Source organism: Aethalodelphis obliquidens, unplaced genomic scaffold (assembly GCF_003676395.1).
Source record: "Aethalodelphis obliquidens isolate GAN/ISIS:26980383/991018 unplaced genomic scaffold, ASM367639v1 scaffold24, whole genome shotgun sequence".
Lineage (NCBI taxonomy): Eukaryota > Metazoa > Chordata > Mammalia > Artiodactyla > Delphinidae > Aethalodelphis > Aethalodelphis obliquidens.
In genome coordinates this window covers 4,710,455-4,730,333 of record NW_020837968.1, presented here as the reverse complement: position 1 = coordinate 4,730,333, position 19,879 = coordinate 4,710,455, and the positions used below count along the sequence as shown (strand labels likewise).

At 44.7% G+C, this 19,879-nt stretch overlaps 1 long non-coding RNA gene across 2 annotated transcripts; it reads left to right on the top strand.

The window, feature by feature from the left end:
- Window positions 1–2,440: 2,440 nt before the first annotated feature.
- LOC113628500 (uncharacterized) lies at window positions 2,441–12,674 on the top strand. 2 transcript variants are annotated; one of them, XR_003436124.1, is made up of 5 exons: window positions 2,441–2,570; window positions 5,261–5,406; window positions 7,500–7,573; window positions 11,604–11,747; window positions 12,020–12,674. It is a non-coding gene; the product is annotated as an uncharacterized LOC113628500 (long non-coding RNA). The 2 variants fall into 2 exon arrangements; XR_003436125.1 differs by lacking the exon at window positions 2,441–2,570 and adding an exon at window positions 4,002–4,337.
- The last annotated feature ends 7,205 nt before the right edge of the window (window positions 12,675–19,879 follow it).

Here is a 19,879-nt window from a genome sequence, read left to right as displayed (position 1 = left end):
CCACACAGGTACTGTGGTAGTAATTCAAGGTACTTGATTAATATAATTATATGTAATTACTTTTTCTTATTATAAAAATAATCTATGCTTATAAAACATTCAAACAAGGCATAATGTAAACTGGAAACATAAAGTCCCACTCTGCCAAATTACACTTGCCATTGACAATATTATGCTCATTTTGAATAGTAAATCTTTTTGAGGGGCTTCCCTGGTGGCGCAGTGGTTGAGAATCTGCCTGCCAATGCAGGGGACATGGGTTAGAGCCCTGGTCTGGGAAGATCCCACATGCTGCGGAGCGACTAAGCCCGTGCGCCACAGATACTGAGCCTGCGCTCTAGAGCCCACAAGCCACAACTACTGAGCCCACATGCCACAACTACTGAAGCCCACAGGCCTAGAGCCCGTGCTCCGCAACAAGAGAAGTCACGACAATGAGAAGCCCGCGCACCGCAACGAAGAGTAGCCCCTGCTCGCCGCAACTAGAGAAAACCTGCGCACAGCAATGAAGACCCAATGCAGCCAAAATTAAATAAATTTTTAAAATTAAAAAAAAACATTTTTGAGAGCACAGAGTCAAATAGTTAAAGCTGGCCTTCTGACCGCTGCCTCTACTGACTCAGCAGGTAACCTTGAACATGTCAAGAACAGGTCATCTGTTTGTCAGAGGAAGCAAGTAATTCAACCTTTATTCATGCAGTCAACAAATATATACGTATAGAGGACCCTGTGAAGAGCATTAGGAATCTCTCCGCAAACTGTCTACCATTGTTGCAATATTATCCTTAGAAATTCATATGAAGCATATAAGCCACTTTCCCCTAAAAAATCAAAAAACAAAACCCACCACCAACAACCCACTTATTTGATAATTACTGTGTACCCAGCACTAGACTAAACACTTCTGTGTATGGTGTTTTATTTAATATTCACATTAACTCCATGAACTAGAGGCTGTTATTATCCCCACATTATAGCTGAGGACACGGGGTGATGTGACTCGCCCAGACCCAGGTCACGGCACGTGGGTGAGAAGCACAGCACCATTTCTGCTGCAGGCCTGTCCTCCCCACTGCAGCGCCGGGTGGCCCCGGTGGATACACAGTTTCAGGAGGAGACAACAAAGCCTGTCCATTCTGAGCATTTCATGGAAGTGAGTGATTCGAGGGGCACGCGGTGATGTCCAGAGTGAGGGGGTGGAGGGGACACGGCAAATGGTCGGCTGGAGAAACAGGATGACTCTGGGCCTCTTAGGGAAATGAGGCTCTGAGAGGAGGGGAGAAAGCAGATAAGAGATGACTCAAAAATATTTAACCTGGGGCTTCCCTGGTGGCGCAGTGGTTGAGAGTCCGCCTGCCGATGCAGGGGACACGGGTTCATGCCCCGGTCCGGGAGGATCCCACATTCCGCGGAGCGGCTGGGCCCATGAGCCATGGACGCTGAGCCTGCGCGTCCCGAGCCTGTGCTCCGCAACGGGAGAGGCCACAACAGTGAGAGGCCCGCATACCTCAAAAAAAAAAAAAAAATGTAAATCAAATGAAAATTTCAGTTCCTCAGTCACATTAGCCACATTTCTAGTGCTCTCCAGCCATATGTGACTGGTGGTTACCCTACTGGAGAGCCCGGATATAGAGCATTCCCATCACCTTAGAAATTTCTACTGGACAGCATTGGTCTAGATGTAAACCCACAGAGTAAGAGACCATTATGTTCATACAGGTAATAACCTAATGAAAGGAGAGAAATAATAAAAGAAGGCAGTTTAAGACTAAAAAGAGCAACTTAATAATCTATATTTGTTGAAGAACAAGAAATGCTAAACAGACAAGGTCACTAAGTAATATTATTAAATTGCTATCAAGAGAAAGCTAATTTGTAGTTGTGAATATATTATTAGTCGCTATACCTATTAGGCTTACTAGAATTGAAAACTAAATGAAATCAGTAATATGAACAGGAAAACAATTTTTCAAACTGCAAAAATTATGCCAGTGTGTTGAGGAGGCAAGGTAGATCAAGTTGATTGTTAAACAGTGAGAGCCACAGGCTGAGAACCTGGAGACGAAAACTCTCATAAGTGACGGTATGAAAGCACTAGATCGGTTGACACAAACCCAATGATGTGATAAAGAGACAGAGAAATGAAAGAAGAAAATTTGCTACGAGGAAGCTGTGAAAATGAACGAGGTTGCATTTGGTAAGTGGGCATCCAGTACAGCGTGCTGCTGGTGATACACTGTGAATTTTGCAAACATATTTTGAAAAAGAAGCTGCAGGATGTAAAATTTGTCTTATTCATTTTTGCATAATACTATAAGGAAATTTCTGAAATGAAGAAAACACTGCTTCCACCCCCTCTAGAGAAAGACATGTGACCACAAAGGCTCTTATTACTGGGCAGCTCTTTTGTCGGACGTGAGGCTGTGTCCTCTACTTGGATACGTCATCTTGACAGTCATTCCCTGACTGGCTCAGAAACGCATTGACTCACCAGTGCATCACGTTCCTGGAGGCTGTGCTAAGTCCACGTGTACAAAATGAACTTGTTCAAGCATCATTAGCGTCTTACGGTGAGTTACTTCAATTATTACCTAGTTTTGTAAACGTTCGTAGCTCATCAATAAACCTAGTGCCAGAAAAGTCACCAAGTGGCACAAGATCCGTTGCACCTGAGAGCTCATAGGTTGAAAGCCCGTAAATAGAGGAACTTCCCTATCGTTAACCTATGTTGCCCATGAGAATATGGAGACTCAGAGAGTTTCAGTTGCCTGAGGTCAGGCAATAAGCTAGAGGAGAAGCCGGGGGTGGGCTCTGGGTTTAGGTGCCTGCAAAACCTAGTCCCCTTCTGTGAACTATGCCATGCAGCTGCCCACCAACTGTGTCACAGGACTGGGTGGGTGAGGGTAGCACTGTTGTCTGGGGGAAAGAGCAGGAGTTTGGACACCTGTTTTAAACTGGGCTACCCCAGAAGCAGGCCTGGAGGAAAGGATGCTGAGTGTTTGTGGTTTATTTGGAAAGTGATCTCAGGAAGCACCGCCTGTGCAGTGGGGAAGTGGGTCAGGGTGGGAAGGAAGTCCACGCAGGGTGTGCTAATGAGGAGATGGATTCTGTGAGTAAGTGGGAATAAATTCCACCAGGACCAGTGGGAAATGGTGGAAACCGCGCTTGGGAAATGGTGGAAACCGCGCTTGGGAAATGGTGGAAAACCTGCTTCAGAGTTTTTCACCCCAAAGAGGAAGCTGAGTTGTTTAGTTTCCAAACTTTCTCCTTTATTGGCTGAGGGTTACTCCCAGGGCCATTAACTCCCCAACCCCTTCTGGACTGCCCCAGGAGTGCCCCCTCCCCCCAAAGAGAAAGCCCCCAGGCAGAGAGCCTCTGACACAGAAGGGCTGGTAGAGATGGGAACACTGAGTGCCATGAGGATCCAGGCAGGGCACAGACAGCTGCTCTACCAGCTCCAACAACGATAAGCTTGAATTACAACTCTGCTGCTACATGCTTTATGACTTTGGGCAAATAAGGACCCCATCAAAGATGACACACTGTATTTGGTTGTTCTATATCTGTTATGTCTCCATCTAGAAGAGTTCTCCATCTTCCTTTTTTTCCATAAAATTGACCATTGACTGGAAGTAGACCAGTTGTCTTACAGAAGGTCCCATTTCATGCTTTTGTCTGACTGTTTCTTCAGGTACTACTTTACCATGGTCCTCTACTCCCCGTATTCCCTACAAATCAGGTGTTAGATCTAAAGACATGATTAGATTTAAGCTAAACATTTTGGCAAGAATCCCTCCTGGGAGGTGATCTGTATCTCACAATGCGTCCCATCAGGAGGCTCCCTACATCTGGTTGTTCCATCACTAGTTATGCTATCCTCAGTGGGTAAGATGGTGACAGCTAGATCACTCTGGCGCTCAGATTCTTTACTTGTAATAAGGAATCCGAATAGCCATGTTGCTGGATTCCTATAAGAATTAATGATATAGTCAATGCCCCTAACACAATCCATAAATACAGTAGGGGCTCCATTAAGGAGAAGGATAATACAACTGGAATAACTATAGAGGGAGAAGAGAAGAAGGAACTATAATATACAGCTTCAGAAGGACAGAAGTTTAAACTGAGTTTTAAGATCAGACAAGGAAGAATTGCCTCCTGGTGTGAGTTACAAAGGAGAACAAAAATACAAAGTGCGTGGTACAAATAGCAACATGGATTGCAAAAGAGATGAAAGTCAAAGCAGGAAAGCTGTGATGAAGAGAGATTGTGGGAGGATTTCGGTATCATGTTAAGTCCTTTGGCTTTTATTTTGTGGCAATAAAAAGCCATCACAGGTGAGATTTTGTTTTAAGAATCACCTGACTTGTGTTTCAAGAGTATAATGATACACCAGATCTTTTGTTTGCCCTTCAAGACCCCCTCTCACCTTTCTCAACCTAGTTCTCTGCCCCCAGAGGCCACTCTGGCTGGACCACATCAAAACACTTCCTTGGTTTCTGGCTTCTGTGTGGTTTGGACCAGTTGGGAGCCTGAGCAGTTATGAGACAGGCTGGGACCTGGGACCCTTTGCCGCAGTGCTGCAATGCTGGCACCTGGACAAACATCTTCTCAAGCAACGAAGTACAAAGAAACTATACGGGACTAAAAATAATGGCATGCATGTGCAGTTGGGGACAAAAGACAAAAGACAAAATTCTGGACAAAAGACACAAAAAGACCCCAAAACACCCCAACTGCCATTTCTGAAGAGCTGGGAGCAAAAGCAGGGTACTGTGCATGCCCCCTGCACTCAACACCACCAAAGGGGTGGGCAAAACACCCAAGCCACCCCTCCGGCCCGACCCCTGGACACACCCCCACCTACCCTCACCCCACAAAAGGAACCAGCTGCCCCCCCCCCACTTCGGGGAGCGAGTGAGCAAGGGAATCTGGTACTTGTTTTAGCTCCCCACTGCTGCAGCAGGAGTCCCAGTAAAGCCTTGCCTGAATTTCTGGTCTGACCTCTAGTCAATGTCTGTTGATTGGGGAAGGCAGAGAACCTTGTTTCGTATCAATCTGAGTTGCCATATGGTTCCTGCTGCATATATGAATGCAGTACAGGTATCCCCTGTTTTTTGAAAGTTTGCTTTATGCCACTTCGCTTTTTCAAAAGACCTACATTAGTGTCTGCTTTTGCTAACCGAAAGAAATCCAGAGAGGATCTTCACCTTTACAAAAAAAGGAGATTTTTTTTCAGCATTCAGTATTTGTTTTGCAGGTAGCAACAGCAGCACCACCAAACTCCTTCCCTGGGAACCACACTGTTTCTCAGCGTCAAGCGGCCACAGCTCTGAACTGTGTCTCTGAGCATCTGTGCTTCAACTCCATTTATTTTGTGCATCCATTAGCAAGATATGTCTTAAGGTAATTGCTTCTTCTTCGCTTTATGCCATTTTGGTTTACGAAAGATTTCACAGGAATGCTCTACTTTCAGGTAGCAGGGGAAACCTGTAGTACAAAAATGACTCCAAGAGACAGACCCTCAAATAAGATGAACGTGTGGGAGAGGAAAGAAGCACTAATTACCCAACTCTGCTAAGTCCAGTTACAGATGTGGGGACTGGATCAGCTACAGTTTGTGTCATTTGATTTTTTTTCCCTTTTTTCCTACGCTGCCTTGCATGAAAAACCCCAGTGATCACTAATGTTGTAGTTCCAGACACGGGCATGACTGACTGACAATTCAGCCAAATCACCCCTTGACGATTCAGTAACTGATGGGAATCCATGTGTCCTCTGCGACGGGGACACTAACTTTTTTCACAAACACGAGTGGATGCCAAGAGGCCAAAGGGATGAGGGCACCAGAGGTCTTGTGTACGACTCCAAATCCAGGAGGCTTTTAACTATAAATTTTATGAGTTGTCTCCTTGTCTCCCTCACCTTCTGGGCCGTGGTTGGGTTCTCACAGTCCGAGCAGAGCTGATGAAGGGATGAGAATGAGGTGAGGGTGTTTCTTCCTCTGCTCCCATCCTGGGCGTTGTCTCTGGCTGGCTGCCTTGCATAACCAAAGGGGACAGGTCCGGTCATCGGGGGGGTGTTATGGCCTGAATCGTGTTCCCACAAATTCGTGTGTTGAAGCCCTAACCCCCAATGCAACTATATTTGGAATAAGGAAGAAATTAAGGTTAAAGGAGGGCGGGATTTGCATTCTTGTAGAAGAGATATGGGAAGGCTTACTCTGTCTCCACTGCATGAGGACACAGCAAGAAGGAGGCCATCTGCAAACCAGGAGGGAGTTTTTACCAGAGACCTGAGTGCCTGGCACCTTGATCTTAGACTTCCCAGCCTCCAAACTGTGAGAAAAAAACTTCTCTTGTTTGAGTCAGTCATTGGTATTCTGTTATGGCAGCCCAAGCTGACTGAGATGGTGGGTCTCTCCCTAGAACCCTCTCATTTCAGGCTTTTGTTACAACTCCTTGACTTGCGATCTCAGACCTATGGATGGTTAAGAGCCCCACTATTCCTTTTTGTTTCTGTCACGTGCACACACTTTTATTCACAGCCCCTTTAATTTTTATTGGAGCATAGTTGATGTACAATGTTGTGTTAATATCAGGTGTACAGCAAAGTGAATCAGTTATACATATACATACATCCACTCTTTTTTTAGATTCTTTTCCATATAGGCCATTACAGAGTATTGAGTAGAGTTCTCTGTGATATACAGTAGGTCCTTATTAGTTATCTATTTTATATAGAGTAGTGTGTATATGTCAATCCCAATCTCCCAATTTACCCCCCCCACACCCCAGTAACCATAAGTTTGTTTTCTACATCTGTGACTCTATTTCCGTTTTGTAGATAAGTTCATTTGCACCCTTTTTTAAGAATCCACATATAAGCGATATCATATGGTATTTGTCTCTCTCTGTCTGACTTACTTCACTCAGTATGACAATCTCTAGGTCCATCCATGTTGCTGCAAATGGCATTATTTCATTCTTTTTAATGGCTGAGTAATATTCCATTGTATATATGTACCACATCTTCTTTACCCATTCCTCTATCAATGGTCATTTAGGTTGCTTCCATGTCTTGGCTGTTGTAAATAGTGCTGTGATGAACATTGGGGTACATATATCTTTTCGAATTATGGTTTTCTCCAGATATATGCCCAGGAGTGGGATTGTAGGATCATACAGTAGCTCTATTTTTAGTTTTTTAAGAAACATCCATACTGTTCTCCATAGTGGCTTCACAGCCCCTGTATTAATCCCCTCTTTATTTATTCTATTTTAAGCATGTTAGCTTTTTCCTATTGCGCCTTGACTGATGTCATAGCTCTAGATTTCACATGAAAGATGAAATGCAGAATGTGAGAAATTAGAGGCTAGGGGACTTTTTCTGGGTCCTTTCTCTTTATTTTTTTTTAAGATTTTTTTTTTTGGATGTAGACCATTTTTTTAATGTCTTTATTGAATTTGTTACAATATTGCTTCTGTTTTATGTTTCAGTTTTTTGGCCCCAAGGCATGTCGGGATCTTAGCTCCCCAACCAGGGGTCAAACCTGCACCCCCAGCATTGGAAGGTGAAGTCTTAACCACTCGGCCCCAGTGAAGTCCCTGGGTCCTTTCTCTTTAACAAATATTCACTAAGCACCTGCCTTGTGCCCGGCAGTAAAGAAGAGAGACAAAGAACCTGCCCTCAAGAATATTCCAGTGTGGGAGACAAATAATAAACAAGTAAGCAAATAAATGAGATAATTTCCTGCTGTAGCCAGAGCTATGAAGGAAATAATACACAGTGCGATGAGATGGGAAACAGATGGGTTGAACCTGCTTTAGATAAGTTGGTCAAAAAAGGCCTTGGAGGAGACGACAGAAAAGCTATTGAGAAGGGAGAATCAATTACACTGATTAATGAGTAAATGTGGAAAATAAAGGAGAAAAAGAAATCAAAGATAACACAAAGATTTCTAAATGAATAACTAGCAGAAAATAGCACCACCCACATCTATAACAGATATAAGATAGGTCTACGTTCTCTGGCAGAGGTTGGCAAACTATAAATTCATCCTGCCCCTCTTTTTGTAAATTAAATATTGTTGAAACACAGACATGCTCACTCATTTATTCGTTGTCTATGGCTGCACTCAGCCTACAAAGCAGAGTTGTACAGTTTCAACGAAGACTGTGTGGCTTACAAAGCTGAAAATACTTCCTAACTAGCTCTTCACAGAAAAAGTTTACTGATCCCTCCTTTCTGGCATGTTGCCATAGCATCATGATATAGAGAACTAAGGGGTGGTCCATTTCCTCTAGGAAGGTTTTGGTAGCTAGTGTGATCGTCTGCTCAACTAATCTTTCCCATCCTTAAGTGGGCTGGAGGAAAATTCACGCTCAACCGTAATCAGTACTCGGGGTGTAGGGTAATTCGACTCTCTCACTCCTTGAATAAACACGTTCAAGAACAGTTAGCAATGCCTATGTCAGTGATGAAGAAACAAGCAGAAAAGGAAGCTCCAACCCCTGGCCAGGGGCCGAACCCGGAGTGCATTTCTACATGATCCGGCAACTTCTGGTTCTCTGCTTGCTACGTATTTCTTACATCTCCACCCCTATGTTGTCCTGTTGACTCTAGTTGCTAATAACACCTAATGCATCCAACAACATCTACATCAGGGAAAATGATTGGGATCAGAGAACCCTCTCCACCTCCCACCTGGCAGCCTCTGAGGAAGGCTGTACCACTGTCTGCAAGTTGACTCCCTTGAAGCCTTACCTCCCAGCGAAGGAGCAAGTGTTAGCCTCACCAGGGTCACAGTTGCATGTAAATCTGCTGATATACTGTGTCATCTACAAAGTAACTGGTTGCAAAGCTGCATTAACATTAGCCCCAAGGCCAGCTGATATTTGAATAGAAAGTACTTTATTTCAAAATAAGATTGTGTCCACAAGATTATGCCTGTCCCTATTTTAAGAGTTGACTCGAATAAATAACACAGTCTGCTCTGTGATCATTTGCTTTACCCACTCCCCCTCCAAGTTACTACTTGTTTGTATCTGTTTTTTCTGTGTTACTATTTTTGGCCATGCTTTTAGCCAGGGCTGAGTCTGAGAACGGGCAGATAGGGACTCAAGAAAGATAGATGATGGTTTAAATTTATTCTCTCTGGATGAAGAGCAAAACAACCTCCGTTCAAAGGGCACTCAAAGCTTGTTAGCTGACTGCCAATTTTGAGCAACAGTCCCCCTGCCCAAAACATGACAAATTTATAGGATCCTAGTCATCATGTTCACTCTTAGTATAAACTCTCATTTGGATGATCACGAATTCATAAATTTTAGAGCAAAATAGCTGTGAGATTGGTAATCATGTGAGAGCACACTGGATGTGCTTATTAAACGATCTGGGTATAAACTTGAGCTGTAACCCCTACTCTCTGTATCCCCCGACCCTGTCTAGCATTCGATTTCCTATTTGGAAAAAGAAAGGATTGCATTGATTCCACGAAGGACTAGGAACATGAATAAAAGGAAACCTCACTCAAAATGGAGTCAGGAAACCCTAAAGAGGGAGGCGCTCAGGCAGGTACTACTCCAGCAGAAAAAAGGAAGATTTTCTCCTCACCCAGTGACAACCCAGCCAATGAGAATTCACTGCAACTCAGCCAATGAGAAGCCACCACAACCCCAAACTCTCCTCTCTTCTAAACACCACCCCCAGCTTCTTCCTTTCCTCTATAAATGAGGTGTGAGAAAAATTAACAAAAACAAAAGGGTGATTGTGCTGATAAAAACAAAAAATGCTGCTCACCTTTGTTCTCTGGACTTGCCCATGGTTTGCCACAGTTTGCATGTCCCAAATTGCAATTCCTCTACTACCCAAATAGCCTCCATGTTGCTGGCTAAACCGCTTACCTTTCTGTTTTAAAGGTTGACAGTACCTTCCAGCACCAAAAGTCTGTGGCTCTCCATCTGTTCTAGTTTAACCCCTTACTTTATAGATGCAAAAACTGACACACAAAGGTGAACTCTAAGACAGCTAGTTAATGGTGTAGGTGACTTTGGAATCAAAGTCTCTTACGTTTTGTTTTAAAGGAACTGTACGTGTGTGTGTGTGTGTGTGTGTGTGTGTGTGTGTGTGTAGGTGTTCTGCAGAGCTCAGAATCATAAGAATGCAATATCCCTGGCTCTGGGCCTAACTCTGTGTGAATTTCTGCATCTTTCTATTCTTAGAATTTCTGTTCTTAGAACAAAAGGGACCACAGAGATTGTGCAGTGGCCCCCTACTCAATTAATAGGCAAGAACTTACTTACAAGACACCGCAACTGGAACACCAGAGCTGGGACACATCTTAGGCCCTCGAAAACCAGAGGACTTGAACAATGGTGTGGTTTGTTTTGACTTTCAAACCGAGTGGTCTTTCTCATATTTCCTTAGTAATGAATGACATGCCAAAAAAAGCTAGTGATTCAATGTCATTTGTTGGTTTTTTTCTAATAAAAAATCATTTCCCAGGAGCCACTAACTGCTCAGTATAAGGACTTTATTGCGGCATGATTTTAATTTTACTGTGGCAGTAAGGATTATACCAATTTCCCCTTTACCTCAGAAGTCTTGGAATGGAAAATTCTGCTTGTGGAAGTACGTATTTGTTGGATAATTTTTCAATAAACTTGTGCTTCTAAATAGCACTGGTCTGCATCACATGAGGCATTTCATCAAGAAGATAACCACTTAGTAAACTTGTTCTGAAATGCAAAAGTACTTTTACAAATTTTATTCAATGACAAAGGAAATCCTGTGACCAAACAATATGAATCCAGCCTATTTATCTGTGATACTGTTTTGGCACTGTGCGTAATTAAAATCAAAATGTCACTGCCCCAGAAATAAATTAAATGTTCAACAGAAAATCAATTAAACACATTATGACACATTCATAAAATGGAAGGCTATCCATTTAAAAATGTGATTTAGAAAAATATATATATTTGTATAACTTATAATATTCATTATTAATTAAAATACAGGTTACAAACTGTACACTATGATCCCCATTTCGTAAGTCTGTGTATGTAAAATTCTAAAAGTGAACTACATCAGAAATTTAAGTAAATTTTAAGCCAAATGTTTTGTTGAAAAATTGTTTTAACATGAGACTGTTATTCTTTTTTCTTTATCTGGACAAATTCATTCCTGTCATACTCCTTCCCCATTTCACTTCCACCCACTCTACAAAAGCCACCATTTCCCATCAGAACTGATAAGAATTTAAAACTGTATCATTCCATTTCTTTTTACACTTAAAACCTTCATGGTTCAATTACAGTAAGAAAATCTGGGAGACTAAAATCTAGAGCCAGGCCTAGGAGTTAAGTCTCTTCTCTCCAGTTTGTTTTTCCACTTAATGAGGAAGCATGCTGTTCTGGTGCTATAAAAGTGATTCAGTCTGAATCTATTCTCCAAATGCCAGTAAATCATAGATATTGCAACTTCAAAGCCAAAGTTACTTCCTTGTGTAACTGGAAAAGAGGAAACCTACACACACCCTTCTCAATTCCTGCACCCAGGGCTGTTTTGTACTGACCGCAATTACCTTGCTTGGTTTACAGAGAAGGACACCCGGGACCTCCTGCCCTACCTAGGACAGCCATCATCTGATGGAAAGGAAGAAAAACACAGTGTCAAAGCTTTGGCCACTTCTCTGTGCTGCTACGAAGAAAAAGCTTTGTGACGGGCCCTGATTTCTTGTGCAGGTGGGTTTGGGGCCCTATCTGGGTCCAGGGAGGCAGGTAGGGTGAAGAGTGACACTGAACTACTTAACAATAATAAGTCCCTGTCCTGATATTGTGGTAAACACTGTGGGGCACTTGCCTAGTTCTGCCCAGATGGACTTTCCTGGGCGTCTACACCCATTACCCGGCTGCTAGGAATGTTGGCTGCTAACAGTTCATGCTACTCTGCTTCTCCAAGCTCCCTCCTGGCCAGAGCCAACCTAGGAGTTAAGTCTCTTCTCTCCTCCCACCAGAGCCCGCAGCCCCCGTCTGATCCAGGCTACAGAAACATAGCCCCTGATCTCAAGGAAGGACCACTTTTCAGAGCCCAGTCCCACCAGCCCCACGGCACACCCCCACTCCCCCCCTCCACCATGGGGCCGGCGCCAGACTTTACCTTCGATCACATTCTTCCCGGTTCCATCCCTCCTCGACCCTCCTTCCCTCGGTCTCTGACAGCTTTCTCCCGAAGGGCTGACCCTCCACAGATCACGGGAACCCCATCCCTGCCTCAAGCTCTGCCTCTAGGGAGCCTGTCCTAAGACAGATAATCTGGCTTGAGGAAAAATGATTTTATTTCCTGAACAAGTTCCTGGCCTCCTGTAGTAGATGATCAGCAGGGACCCAGGGCTCCCATGGCGGGGCTTCCATAGGACTCTCCAGGCTGGCTGGCACTGTATCCGGATCTCACTGTATCTGAGAACCGGTGTTTATCTTTGCATCTGTGCATCTGAATGTCTCCATGCCTGTGGAGGGCTGTGGCTGGCCCCCTAGCTACCTGCTGCTGGTGAAGACAGATCGTCCTTCTGTCTTGCTCACTTGGAGGCCCTGGCGTTGAATGCCAAAGGCCGGGCTGCAGGGTTTGGCAGAAACCCCATCAGGGTAGCAGCCTAAAATGAGCAACACCCGGGCTTCCCTGGTGGCACAGTGGTTAAGAATCCGCCTGCCAATGCAGGGCACACGGGTTCGAGCCCTGGTCCGGGAAGATCCCATGTGCTGCAGAGCGGCTGAGCCCGTGCGCCACAACGACTGAGCCTGTGCTCTAGAGCCCGTGAGCCACAACTACTGAGCCCACGCACCACAACTACTGAAGCACCAGCACCTAGAGCCCGTGCTCTGCAACAAGAGAAGCCACTGCAATGAGAAGCCCGCACACCGCAACGAAGAGCAGCCCCCGCTCGCCACAATTAGAGAAAGCCCGCCGGCAGCAACGAAGACGCAACACAGCCAAAAATAATAAATAAATTTATATAAGTTAATTAATTAATTAAAATAAAATGAGCAACACCCATCACTGCATCCCCGATGGTCACCTACAGCATGAATGGCTCCCAGGGCAAGACTACCCCTGGGAAGGGGCTGGGAGTTCTTCAGGGAAAGATGGACAAAGGTTCTGTGTATGGTGGAATATTCCTCAAATACCACAGACAATCCGAACTCCATGCTTTTGCTTATCTACTCCCTCCTTCCTTGGCTTCTCTAAATCCTACACACCCTTCAAGGCCCTACTGTGTCCTAAGTCCTCCTTGCTCTACATCCTCCCAGACCCTCCTGGCCACTGGAATCTCTCCTCTCGCACTTAACACAATTCTTGTTGCCTAGACCATTCTTTCAGCATCTCACGTATATCATCATGTGCTGTCCCTGATAGCTTTGTGTGGATGTCTCTTCTTCTCCAACTTATTTGAAAAGCCCTCGAGGCTACAGACAATGCCTTATATGGACACTCCCTAAACGGTAGGCACATGACAGATACTACCAAGTAAATATCGATTAATGATGTTGACACATATACTCATTGCCGAGCTTGCGAAATGATGTGTGTTCATGTGGATGACAGGACTTTGTGAGTTCTGGTAATTAAGATCTTTTCCTGCCCTAAGGGATTACCAAATGACCGCAGGGATTGGAGCGAAGTCAGCGTTCTGTTGGAAGCAGAGATAATAAATTTGAGTCCAAAGTGGGCTCAGTTCCTACAAGGAGCCCCCTGCTCACTCTGCCCCCTTGGGCAAGAGAGGATGATCTGGGCTGTCTGGAGATTAGGGGAGAAACGCCGTGTTTGTAAGGAGAGGCCACTCTCTTCCATTTAACATCCCTTTTGTGGACTGATTTGTGTCTCAGAAACGAAGGTCTAAGTTCAAGAAGAGAGATGTGTCTTGAAGTTTTTGTGTAACTGAGAGATGGTGACAGTGGTACTTTGTTCCCCAGTTGGATGTCCTCTGAGTCACCAGAATGGCCAGCTGGTCCCAGTGCCAACAGAGCTCAGGGGAAAACAGGCAGAGAAGGGCCAAGAACTACGCAGATACACGGCATGGTACCTACCTGAGCCCCGAGGCTCCAGAATCAGGACCACAGAGGATAGGTTGGGGTCAGGGTGGGTCCGCAGGGTCCCACCCTCCTCACACGCACACTGAGTGCAGCTATCAACTAGAAGTCAGCAGCAGTGGTAGCCAGGTCCCAGGAGACACCACCGTGACTTAGAAAAGCTCCTTGGGTTTGAGTCCCTTAGCAGCAGATCGGGAGGGCCTCTGGAGACAAGTTGCTACAGCAATTATGATGAACGACGGAAAACAAGCAGCATCCTCCCATCCCTGCCATGGGGCTGTCACGTCCCCAAGTCCCCAGAGCCACCCGGCCCCTTCCCCCCCCGGAAGGAAAAAGGGGGGGGGGGGGGGGGGGGGCGGAGAGCAGGGGAGAGGCAGTAGGAGCATGCTCAGTTGAATATGAGATTAGAGTTTGTAAAAGGATAAGATGATTAAAACGTAATAAACTTACTGTACAGCACAGGGAACTCTACTCAATATTCTGTAATGACCTATATGGGAAAAGAACCTGAAAAAGAATGGATGTGTGTATATGTACAACGGATTCACTCTGCTGTACACCTGAAACGAACACAACACTATAAATCAACTGGAGTCCAATAAAAAAATAAATAACCCAAACTGACTACATGATTTTCAGGGTCCAATGCAAAATGAAAACGTGAGGCTCCCTGCTTTAAAAGCAAGAAACATCACCCTTAAAAGTACTAAAATTCAAAGCTTTTGCCTTTCATCCATGGCCTCTCAACCTGTCATGGAGTTTTTTTATTCCTATTTAATGTCACTCTTCCTCAAGCACAGGGACCGTCACAGGCCAAGTGAGGACCCTCATGAGCTCCAGGAGCCCAAACGGGCTACAAGGTTGCACTCGGGCCTAACAGTCCCCAGGCTCCCCTTCGCAGGGGACATGTGTCCTGAGCGGTGCTGCACCCTCAGTGCTGGTATCTGGGTTGGGAGTGGGTCAGAGGCTCACCCAGCCTGTGTTGCCCACCACGGGGCCTGGCACCTGTGCCCCACATGGAGGCCCTGGGCTGTGCGGCTCCTCCCGGGCCCCCTGGGGACAGGCAGCAGCCGTCGCTGGCTAGTGACAGGAAGGGGAGTATTTCTGTAGGGCTCTGAGGCTGGAGGGGGTGAGGGTGGTGGCAGAAGGTCTTCCACATGGGGCTGAGGCTCCAAAGCCCCTGGGTACCTTGTCCCATCAGACTTACAAGTACGTATCCAGAGACGACATTACTAAGAATGTCAAGATGGCAAGTGCAGAGCATTCAGCTGCAAGCCCAGGGCCCTTCTGAGATCAGGGTCCCCGGTGGCCGCACCAGCCCTGCCCACAGCCCAGGAAGCTGGCCTGGAGAGCAACTGAAATAAGACTGTTAACACCAACACTGACGGAAAAGGCATGGACTCGGCCTGAGACGTTGGTAAAGGAACCTGTCACCAGCAGGGAAGGCTGGTTGAAGAGGGCACTGTTGGTAGTAGTTTGCGGGGGAAAGAATCCTATTTATACCTCAAGGAAGTGAGACTCCTCAGTCAAATCAGTAACATGTGTATTTCCCCACAGCAGGTTTCAACGCGTAGTAACTTTATTCTCCCCTTTCTTCCTCTCCTTTTCCATTTGCTGCCAAGCTCTGCTATGTTTTCTTTTAAACACTCTGTAGTTCTTCATGCCTCCCCACCCCAAACACGTGCCCCAAGTGCGCACGCTGCACGAGACCAGCCTTGAAGAGGCCACCAGGTACCCAAATCATCCCCGTGCAAGCCCGCACTCCACTGCCCAGATCTGTGCTCCAGCAGTTAAGGCAGCTCCTGCCTTGCCCCTTGCTAGATTCTTCACCTCAGGCCGCTTACTTAGCCCTTCCATGTCTCACGTTCCTCATCTGACAAGGTTGTTTGAGGACTCAATAAGGTGATGCCTATAAACCTCTTCACATATCTAAGCAGGCAGACTCCTCTCTGCAAGGATAGAATTTAGTATCGTTCGGGGACTTTCCTGAAGCGCAGAACGCCCACACCTAACAGATGGTTTCCCCGAGCAGGGCTGCCTACAAAGATTCAGTCTCACCCCTCGTATATGGGAACATAATGTTTACCCATTAAGGAGACTTTGGGCTGGGGCCCAGAGGTGCTGTAACTGGCCAGAGGAGGACCTTAAAAGGGCAAGAATGGAGAAGCCCAGGACATAGATAAAATCAGAATTGTAACCAATGAAGCACTTTAATGATGTCCCAGAGACACAGGAGATAAGGCACTGTGATTCTGTAGATAGATGTAGGATGCATGTTGCAATATTAAAAAGTCTGAGTGCCGTACAGAGTTGTGCTTAGAAGAGGGGTTTTCTCTTTTTGCTTCCTAGAGTATTCAACAGAAGTTTTTCCTTTACGGACATTCTTCATCTATCCAAGCATTCACACTACAGACACTCGATAAATGTGCGTTTTAACACGTGTATTTGGAGTTACAGAGGGGTATGACAAAAAAACAAAAGTCAGTAAATCAATGTTTTTTTATGAGTTTGAAGGAGCCTTTTAAATTCGTTCAAGGTTGTGACTCGATGGTTGTGGCTATTAAGGGTGAGTGAGGATAAGTAACTTGCCCAAACTGGGCGACAACAGGAGCAACTAGAACCAAGTCTGCTGCCTTGAAGACAGCACATGTCCAGTACCCACAAGGTGTCAGTCCCTGCAGATAATTATTTGACATATAATGGTTAAATTTACACATACAGCAGCTAAAGGTGACCTTCTCCTGGGTGCCTGGCCTGAAACCCTTACCTACAGAAATGAGGAGTATAATACAGGGTTGCTTTATGCTACTAACTTGGGGGAATTTTGTTACACAGAATTAGATAAGCAAAACAGACATTTAAATGACACTGGTAATAAATAACCATTTTAATAATCAAATGTGGGTTTTCTGTTCTTACCATTGCATCTGACCATCTTCACGGGTAATACACAAAATTGAATTTTTTTGTTAAAACTGATACTAACTATTCCTTTTACTAGAAGGCATTGCAGAATACAAGGCCTAAAGAATTAGCTTCTGTTTTAATTTTATCATTAACTATCTTTTTTTTTTTTTTTTTTTTTGGTGTGCGGGCCTCTCACTGCTGTGGCCTCTCCCGTTGCGGAGCACAGGCTCCGGACGCGCAGGCCCAGCGGCCATGGCTCACGGGCCCAGCCGCTCCGCGGCACGTGGGATCCTCCCAGACTGGGGCACGAACCTGCATCCCCTGCATCGGCAGGCAGACTCCCAACCACTGTGCCACCAGAGAAGCCCCATTAACTAACTTTTTAATAATCACTGCCTTGCTCTGAACTAGCCTTTGTGCTAAGCAGTTTACATATACCAACTCAGGACACATGTCTTAGACACACCTCACTGATATGTACGAAGGCCATAAATCTCATTTAAAGGTTGACAGCACCTCTGGAAGGTTAGCATTACCATTACCCTGACTCCACAAATGAGGGCACTGAGGTAAAGAGGTGTTGATTTCCCTAAGGTCACACATCAGCACCAGGAATTGAATCCAATTACGAATGACTCTTCATCAGATACAGGCTCCCTCTAATTTTGACCTCAGGCCACCCAATGAAGTTCTCTAAAGCTCAGTTTGGTCATTTGTAAAGTGAAGGGATTGTAAATACTCTGCCTGCCTCATAAGGACCATGTAAGAAAATAGGTGAAGTTGTTCATTATAAACAAATCTATAAATAGTTAGCACTTAAATTCAACTAATTTTAGAATTCTACTTTTCAAAAGGGTTCCCAATTACTAGATATTTAATCTGCTATTGTTTCCGACCTATTTGTTACAAAGTCCACAAAAACAAATTAATTTCAAAGATCTATGTGCTTTGTTTAAATGAATTTGGAGGAAAGTGCTATTTCTTGAAGCATGATTAAAAAGCATCTTTAGTTTCTGAGGAAACCTTTAATTTTTCAAGCCCTCTGGGAACAAGAAATAATCCAGAGCAGTAGTTTTCAACATCTTATCTTTGGGGACCTAGGGGTTCTTCCTGCAGAGCTGTTCTCTTTCAATCTATTTTTTCTATCTAGTATAGGAGGAAATAGTATCATATGTGCTTTGGTTTCTGGGGAGAGAGGTGCTAGTTTTTATTAGATTCGTAGAAGAATTCAAGACTCAGAAAAAGTCAAGAGCCACTCTCCTAGAACATAAATAGAAAAGAAAGAAACATGAAATGTCATCTTCTCCAATTATCCAACTGAAAATTAAACCTGCCCGGCCTGTGCTGGAACCTTCAGAGACAGTGTGTGCCCCTCCCCCAGGCCTCCAATTTTGTCTCTGGGGGATTCAAATATTTGGAAAGAAATCATTTTCTTCCCAACTTCGAGCCACCCTTGGTCCAAATTCCAGTACCTACAACACTGGGTCCGAATTTCACCACTTTAACAAGGTTAAACTCTTCTCACCCTTAAAATATCTGAAGGCAGGTATCATGCTCTCCTCTCTTCTTTCCCAATTCCTCCAACTTTCTCAAAAGAGAGCCTTGTAAGAGTACAGCATACCCTGTGTATTACCAAGTCTACGCGACTATAGGGGCCTGTCATCGTCCTCATTCTCGGCCCCAGGTCTGTATTAACACCGCCTAAAGCTGAATGTGCTTTAACAACTCTGTGGCTTTGAACCTGGCATTCTGGCATTCTACGTATTAAAACCTGACATTTCCCCAAACTCCTCCCTACCTAGCTACCTCGATAAATGAATGAATGAAGGAACACAAATTAAAAGAGCTTGAGGATCTAGGGTCAGCAAAGAGGGTTCTAGGTAAATAAGGAAATGGCTATTTTAATCTCACAGCCCTCAAGTCAAAAAACGGAACAGACACATGGGTATCGTGGAGGGTCTGGTTGTGGTAGTGTGGATTCAGGTTGGAAAAAGGGCAAGTGGGGATTCTCAAAGGACCATGTAAGAAGAAACTTTCCATGACTCATCTAGACATCTCGTAATTGTGAAAAAGGAGTCTTGACCAGTACCCACGTCCCCACCCCCTCACACACACATGCACTCAACTTAACACCTCCACATAACAGAACACAATACTGAGGAGCTTAAATGTATCCCTCTTTGTGAGTCAAAACAGAATGTTTTTTCTTTTTTTTTTTAACATCTTTATTGGAGTATAATTGCTTTACAATGGTATGTTAGTTTCAGCTTCACAACAAAATGAATCAGTTATATATATACATATATTCCCATATCTCTTCCCGCTTGCGTCTCCCTCCCTCCCACCCTCCCTATCCCACCCCTCCAGGCGGTCACAAAGCACCAAGCTGATCTCCCTGTGCTATGCGGCTGCTTCCCACTAGCTATCTACCTTGCGTTTGGTAGTGTATATATGTCCATGCCTCTTTATCGCTTTGTCACCGTTTACACTTCCCCCTCCCCATAGCCTCAAGTCCATTCTCTAGTAAGTCTGTGTCTTTATTCCTGTTTCAAATATAAGGAACAAATAAGGAACAAGAGATCGACACAGTTTACGGATGACAAATAGTAACGATATTGTGCTTTTATAAAGCTCTGAAATAAAACTTTAGGCGATATGTATTCCGTCTCCTTGAAAATTTTTAAATTAAATTTTAAATTAATTTTAATTAAAAGTGGGACTTCCCTGGCAGTCCAATGGTTAAGACTTCACCTTTCAATGCAGGGGGTGAGGGTTCGATCCCTGGTTGGGGAACTAAGATCCCACATGCCTCAGGCCAAAAAAACGAAACATAAAACAGAAGCCATATTGTGACAAACTCAATAAAGACTTTAAAAATAATA